Raw genomic sequence first — 8,476 nt, forward strand, 5'->3', positions numbered from 1 at the left:
TGACACAGGAGAGTGCTTCTTGTTCCGCAGCACTGTCTGTTGTCTGGAGCTAAATTATCTTAAAACCTTACCCTAACTTTCCAATGTTATCAATTCTAATGCCTTTTGGTTCTTAACACATTACCACCAATTGAATGACTTCATTACTTTGTTTCCTCCCAACCCCTTTCCCATATGTAACAGAAAATCTAAGTTTAGACTTCCCAAGGTTCATAAATATGGAATTCTGATGGTTGAAATGGTATGCAAGTGATTTAGGAATCTGTTAAAAGCCACCCTATCTTCCTCTGGATTATGATTGGTTGCATTTACGTAGCTGACTGATATGGTACAGATTTTGAAGTGTGGTCCTTGGTTAGCATGGTTGACTTGCGCTTGCACTATAGTGATGTGGTATCTTTGCTGTTAACCAGGTTAGTCTGGCTCTGTTGCTCTTATCAAGCAAGTGAAAGTGCTCATTTCTCCTGATCATACTATATGAGGGGAAGCTGGTTCACCCTTAGTAAGCTACTCAAGGACAAGCTGCCTACTCTGGGTCAGCATCAAAGGCAAAAGAGTTTGCCAAGGGAAGAAGAGTGTGCTGTTCTGCTCGGAGCTTCCTGGGTCAAGGTTGAGAGCAACACAAAGGACTTTATAGGCCCACATCCTTCTAGACCCTGTGCATTGGATTTTTGTTTTCCAAAAGCTGCCTGTCTGTACATGGATGTGACACAGTGACCTGGGTCATTGTGAGAAATAATGGACCGCCAATCAGAGGAAAGATGGACATGGGGTCAGGTCAAATACAGCAGGAATTATCTGTCACTTCACATTGATTCAGCACTATTATGACACAAGAATATTTCATACCAATTAAGTGCAAACAAAACGGCCGTTGTCTTCAAATTGTCGTACTCCAGACTTGCCGTCATTTTCCCAAGGTTGGGCAGAATAAAGAAACAAGAAAAGGGTCAGGGGTCAAAGGTTAATTATCGGGATAATTTGTCACCTGACCATAGATGGACACTGGGGCAAAAATCAAGCTGTCTTTGTTTTTCTCAAAAGCATTTGGTTTCCAGCCTCTGAGACGTTTTTTTTTTTGGGGGGACTAGATGAAATTACACAGCCCCTCAAGCCAAGCTAAGACTAGGGCAAGGGATACATCTAGTTTCTTTCCTTTCCCTGTTTTCAAGGTATTAAAAAAGCAATGTCTTTCTCAGGCTTAAATCCTAGAACTGTAATTTAGAATCCCTTTAAAGGGGATTAGCTTTTCTTGGCTGTCGGGTGTGAATTTTCAAGGCGATCCATCGCTCCCCATTGGCTGGCCATGAGGAGGAGGTCGCCATGAGAGAGACTGTCTGCAAATGGTCTGCGGGCAAGCTACTGTTATGAGCTGGATAAGGAGACATCCATTTAAGGTGTTTCACACTGCAGAGACTTACCTGAAACTGGAGCGTTTCTGTGCAGCTCCTTCATTATGCCCCGTGAATAGTGTTCCAGCATAGTTCGAAATGTCAAAAGTTCTTTGCCAGCCCTGAATCTGCTAATCCATTTCTCAGGCTTCAGAAAGTCATCTAAAGCCCCCCCCCCCCTTTCCCGAAAGCATGCTTTCCAGATGAGAGATAACATGCTTTTAATGATTACATGCAGTTCTGAGCCCAGTTACAATTGCCAAGCTTGGAGTCTGAAGAATAAGCCTTATTGTTGCAGTGCATTGCTGCACGTCCTGTTCCGCACAACCATGCTGAGATTTTAATGACCCTGTCAGCACACCCTCAGGATAGGTTGAGCCGAAATGGAAACGGAATCCTATTTTTGTGACAGAAGCAGTCCTATTAGAATCTACTCTTTGTTATATGTATAAATCAAGACAAATATGTAGAATTTTTTGCGCAATTGTATATTAAGTGAGAGATTAATTAGAATAACTATTAAAGTACTGCAAAATATCTAGAATGTATCTTAATTACAATTAACGTCAATTTCCAAAAATGTCAGAAACACATTAAATAGTTGATCACACACAAGTCGTGAGACAACTAATATAAATTAAATATATTTGTAGGCTATATTTGTCTCATAATACTGTGATACTGTGAAATAAGAAATATTTTGACCAGAAAATGTAAATATTTGCCTGAAATGTGTAAAGCAACAACTGAGGAGCAGACATCATTGCTCTATTTCCAAGTTTGGTTTTCTGTGCCCTGTTGAGATCATTGGCAGCTACAGCAGGACAATGTTTCAAACATGAAGTTTAAGAAACATCCTGGATCACTTTTGGGTTTGAACACACAGGGGTGAATTTGGGAGACGAGGAAGGTCAACTGTTACACATCCGTGTGTGCGGTGTGCTGTTTTTGGGGGGCGGGTTCAGGGATTTAGAGCAGACTGGAACGGGAGCCGGGCGATATTACAGATTAAAGGACCCCATATGCATTAAAGTGGTGGGGGGGGGAGGGGGGGGGGCGTATGTCTGCTGGGGGGCCTGAGGGAACCGGGACCACACGGGCTGCTAGCGATGGGGGAGGAGAGGAAGGAGGAATTGGGGTCCAAGGACTGTGGAAGTACTCAGACACGTTTTCAGGAAACTGTCTGAGACGGTCCCTAAGGAGAGCCTCAGTCACTCAGCATCTGTGAGCTCAGAACAGAGCTGGCCATCTCCTCTCTGGAGGAACACCAGTCTGCAATGACTTCCTTCCTGTCCCTGCTCTCAGTTGCCTAATTGATATAATTACACACTCAATTTGACACCTTAATAATTTCTGGCAGAAAATAACACATCTGGTGATTTAGAACAGGGCTTTGAGTGAAGGGATGTGTTGTCTGTCTCGGTATCACGTGTAATTTGGTTAATGGAATAATTGTGGCAGAGAAGCTAGCGGAGAGATCCTTGCAGGCCACTCTTGAGGAACGGTGTTTCATACACGCCCTATATAGAGGTACTGAGTGTGACCAGTGCTGGGGCAGGGAATTGTGGGAAGAGGCCAGGAGAAGATGAGAGGTGTGGGGTGGTGATAAAGAAAAAATGACATAATTCGAGGGAAGAACAAAATGGAAATGTGTCAAACCGGGAAAATAAAAAGCGCAGAGCTGTTTTTTTTCTGATTTGCCTTATCAAATTCAGTTAGATGAAGCGGTCTCAATTTCATTATAATACTTCCTAAGACTTTCATGCAATGTCTCAAGACTCACTAGAATAAAGCAGACTTAAGCACTGGAGGAGGGAAAACTAGAGAGCAAAGTGAAGTGTTTAACACACTACACCAAGCCCAAAAAGAACTCTTACAAGCTAGACCAGGAATTCTCCTAGTTCATATGTCATATTAATTTGGTTGCATCACAAACAGGTTTTCCTCAATTTTCACTCATGCCATTTTCAAAACACACAGTAAAGGGTCCCTTCATCCTCATGCCACAAGACTTTGTATTCAGAGACATACGGGCAAAAAATGCATGGGGGCAGAGCACATTAGTGAAAATACCATCCAACATAACCAAGATCCATCCATTACCCAAATGCCTCTACCAATGCTAGACAAACAGGATGGTGTGCATTCATTGTTTGAACAATGCTGGCAATCCGACAAAGGGTTGGATCAGTCCCAGCTATGAAATGGTACCCACGGTCTCCCTGTCTGGTCCCATAAGGGCGCTCTGATAGAGCACAATCCCACCTGGAGAGGGTGCATGTTCATCAGCTGCTACATGAAACCTGGATTGGGGTACACTTTGACCTCTGGAGTGACATGGCTCCTGACGCATAATCATTTTTAACCTAAGACATTACATTACAGGCATTTAGCAGATACTCTTATCCAGAGCGACTTACACAACTTTTTTTTTTTTTTACATAGCGTTTACATTGCATTCATTTATACAGCTGGATATATACTGAAGCAATGCTGGTTAAGTACCTAATTCAAGGGTACAACAGCAGTGTCCTACCTGGGAATCAAACCTGTGATCTTTAGGGACAATGCAAATAGAAAGCTGTCACCAGCTGAGATATTTCCTGACTTTGGGTGTATATTTATCCATCTGGGCTGTTTTTATATATCATAAAAAATCTAATTTGGGGATATGGCATATTTGGGGTTTTTTCCATCCTGTTTCCAGAAATGTTATGATGATTTCAGCTTTCCATGATCGAGCACACCAAAATATTTTTCACCTTGCTTTGAATACATCCATGTAGTAGTGTGACATTCATAGCACCTTTTAGGAAACTAAAATTCAATTCAGAGGGAAACTGACAGTTTACTCAGCAGGAGAAGGACTTGTATAACTGAAGGATGCACATGTTTGGTGGCTCATATCCTGTCCTTGTAGTACCCAGGTCTCCACCCAATATTCCCCACCCTCTGTCCCCGCTGCCGCTGCTGTTTATACTGCCTCTTCTACATCCCTCAGATGTATGACTTCATGGCTGTTTATGACTGTTCTGTGCCCATAGTATAAAACTGTTAATAATGGTGCTGACCCCATAATATCAATAGTATATGGTTTGTCAGCAGACATGCCACCATGTACCCCACGGCCGGCGGTGGCTAAGGGCAGGGGTTGGTGATCTTCCCTCTGGTCAAATAAATGACCCAGTGTGTTTATGGGGACTCTGAGCTGTATGAGGTGCCACCTTTCGGATGAGATGTTACTCCAAGGTCCTGACTCATTGGTTATTAAACATCCCATGACATTTGCTGCAAAGAGCAGGGCATTTCCTGGTGTCCTGGCTAAATTCCAAACCTGGCTCTCTCAACTTGCCACATAATTATCCCCAATTTAATTGGCTGAATATTGTTCTCTCCCTCTTCCCCTCAGCTGATGGGTGCTGAGCGTTCTGGTGCAAGAATGGCTACTGTGCATTACCCAGGAGGGTGCTACACTATATTGATGGTTGAGTACTGTAAGTGCTTTGAGTATGAGAAGTGAGAAGCAAAGCATTATTATTATTATTATTATTATTATTGTTGTTGTTGTTGTTGTTGTTATATAGTGACCCTAATTCTATGTTATAGTTGCTAAGTGATTTATCACAGTATATTTTGTTGGTTGCTACTAAAATGAATGTTTTTAGCATGCATGTTTTACGCATTCTGTATTTCAGAATTTATTTCTCAAATAAATCGTATAATGTACTGAATTCATCTTATTTCAGTTATGAAGACATTATTTTTTCTTTTGCATTGTTTGTATTAAAAATGTAATTAGTTTCCGAAGGCCATTTCCTTTAACAACATCAGAACGATCTTTGAGTTTGAGATGTCAAAACAATAACTTCAATGGCACCATCTACTGGGAAATGTACCGTTCAGGAAATGCAAAAGTGGGAATGAGATTAAATCCTGTAACAGCCCAATATAAGCTGATGGTTGTCATACAGCCTTGACAAGCATTACTGTGTTAATACTATCTCATTCTTGAGTGTATTATTACTTTGAGCTTCTAATCATGACATTAAAAACATTATTTGGGTTCAGAACTAGCAAAGGAGACTATATGCTTTACTATTATAAGACCAGTCACAAAACAGTGTCACCAATTACAGATGATTACATGCACATCATGATGAAAGAAAAAAATATATTATTGCATTCACAGTAGTAAAAACAGCATATGTAAACAAAATATTAATAAAATTCATGTTTTAGAATATTGTTGTTTAATGCTGCTGCACTTTTATCATATATCCAATCAATGTGCACCAAATATAGTGTGGATCCTTTTCTAGTACAGAGCTCTTTAGACCTTCACAGAAATGGTGAATGCTGTTTCTCATTGCAACAGAGCTTGTTTCCTGAAGAAAGTTGACTCCAAAGACGGAGACAGATGTGAGGAATCATTTTCAATCGCCTCACCTCATATAAATAAGTCTATTGACCCCCATTCTTCAGACAGGAACTGGGGCTTCACCTTGCCCAAGATGTACGCACTGCTGACATTTACCTTCCTACAAGGTGAGTCATTCACTGTTGTTTTTTCAGTTTAGGAAATATATACACTCAATCAGAAATAATGAAGGAATCTGCCTGTGTGTTCTGGGGTTACACTGTGGAGAAATGTGCTTGTTGTGTCATACCTGACCTTGCGGTGAGTTTCCAGCTAACCTTTCCCAAATTTGGGAATTTATGAAAGTGACAGACCACTTACGCAGTTTATTCCGTTTGACAGTTAACTAATGAGCTTAATTGCTGCACACCTGAAGGCAAAATCTCAGAAAATAACACTCTATGCCTGTCATGTATGCAGAGAAACCTTACTTACAGCATAACATACCTTAATAACGTTCACATAGGGTTTAACAGGAATTTTTAAACTATTTTTTACAGGGTTTTGTATGGACAAATGGTGCAGCACTTTCATGAACATGAATTTGCAGCAGGGCTTGAGTAGAAAGTAATCAACACCGTACTGATTCATAAGATCTTTTCATTCACGTGAAATATCAATATGCCATAGCAAACATATAAATAAACTACATGGAAGGTGGTGGTAGTGCAGAACAATGGTTAGGGAACTGGGAATATCCAGCTGTATTAATGTTCTGTATTTTAGCAATGTAGGTTGCGTAAATTGGTCTGGATAATAGTGCCCTGTAAATGGTTAAAACACAAATATAAATGAAATGTTTTAAACAGACTTTGTATCAGTTCTGTATGCAGTCCCTGGCCCGCAGCTAAAATTATAATCCTGTGGCCGAGGACCCTTAATTTCAGCATTTGTTAAACACCCAAAACTGGAATGCACTGGCTATTAACACTAAACAGAAGCAAACCTAAATGATGATGTAATGTATTATACACGAATGTCATGGATAGTAATTCGATTACATGTCTATATGTCTACAGCATAAATATATTATAATGCCCATAATAGTGCCAGCATCTGGACATGGTTTATTTTATTTCAAATTAGAAAACAGAATATTACATTTTGGGAATTTGGGGGTGTGGCTTTACACTGGCGGGCGAGGTTCCTACGGTTTGGGTGTGTCTTTAAATAGGTAGTGTGTGGTTTTTGTAGCCTACTCGTGCTGCGCTTCTTTCCTGTTTGTGTCTGCGTTAATTATAACGGCAGCGTCAGGTGTGTATCATTGGAAGGAGTTTATATGCCGTGCTTGCACGTTTCCTCTGATTCTCTTCCTCGTCGTTCCTGGCCGTGTAGGTCTGGCAGAGCAGCTGCTGGATTGGTACGGGCCATGTTTAGATTTATTTGGTGCTGGGTTTTAGGCTAGCAGCCTGGTTTTCACGTTTTGTTGGACTATATTGTTATTTTCATCGGTGAGGTGGGGGGATTATGGGTCCGACCTTCTATTACGGGGGACCCAGGCCTTCCCGTTTTAAACCTGTCTTCTGTTCTTTTGCGTAATTTTAAATGCATTTTTTTTCGGGCAAAATTGCGACTGCCTCTTCTGATTTTAGCTGCTTTGTAAGCTATGTTGCGGTGCAGTAAGCCATAGGCTGTGCCATAACGATTTGTTAAATGTAGCTAGCTATGAACAAACAGCCCCGTGGTTTAAAAAAAAGTGCAGGTTTAGCAGGGATTTAAGACGTGGGTTCAGATAGCTGGGCTACTGAACTCATAACGCTGGAATTGTTGTCACGAGATTAGGAAATTAGGTTTTACGCCAAAATTCAATGACCAGACAGTCAGTTATTCAGACTTGATGTATACCCAGATTTTCACGAACCAAAATTTACGCATCCCTTTTCTGAGGCGATTAATGAAGAAAAAAAAACCCCGTCAATCATCCTCCTTTTCAGGATGACATATGGTGTAGGCTAATGTGTCAGGGCTGGCGTGATCCACCGCACGCAAACAAAATACATTACAGACCAGCCGAAATTCTAATTGCGCTGCGTTTGGCGCTTGCACGATACTACGCCTGCTTTGTCACTCATGAAAGGGGTAGCCTACAAACTGCATGATCGCTCTTCTCACATGACTGACGGCATCCGAAGCTAAATAACCTAATTAACATAGAACATACAGATACCTTAGCCTGGGGTCAGCTATGTTGCAGTGCGTGTAATCTGGTGCCATCAGGAAAAGAGAATATTCAGTGCATTAGTCCGCAAATCCATGCACTTGCTAGTTATCTATTTGTATAGTTCTTTATCTCCCAGGATAAATGCAAGTTAAAATATTTCTCGGCCAATAATTATTTGGGCATTTTTCGGTGCCAGTTTTTAGTCCCGTCATTCAATCTATGTTCAGAAGCGCGGTTGAATGCTAAATTAATTTCAGGAAACAAACTATATTCCATGGAGCGCTGGGCCAAAACACTGGTTTTCACCCTCCAGTCCGTGATCACATTTGGCTCAGAATAAGCGGGAGGGGCAACCGGTTCCATGCTGACCCAGAACGCCTGTCCCGCCCTCGCCCGAGGCAATACACAGTAAGAGATACGTGCGATGTGAAAAGTAGCCGATTGCTAGAGCAGAGGGCCCGTCTTTAACAATAGCTTTCACCTCTAGTCAAGCCTCGCACGTACGGG

The sequence above is a fragment of the Anguilla rostrata genome, chromosome 3 (assembly GCF_018555375.3).
Source record: "Anguilla rostrata isolate EN2019 chromosome 3, ASM1855537v3, whole genome shotgun sequence".
Classification (NCBI taxonomy): domain Eukaryota; kingdom Metazoa; phylum Chordata; class Actinopteri; order Anguilliformes; family Anguillidae; genus Anguilla; species Anguilla rostrata.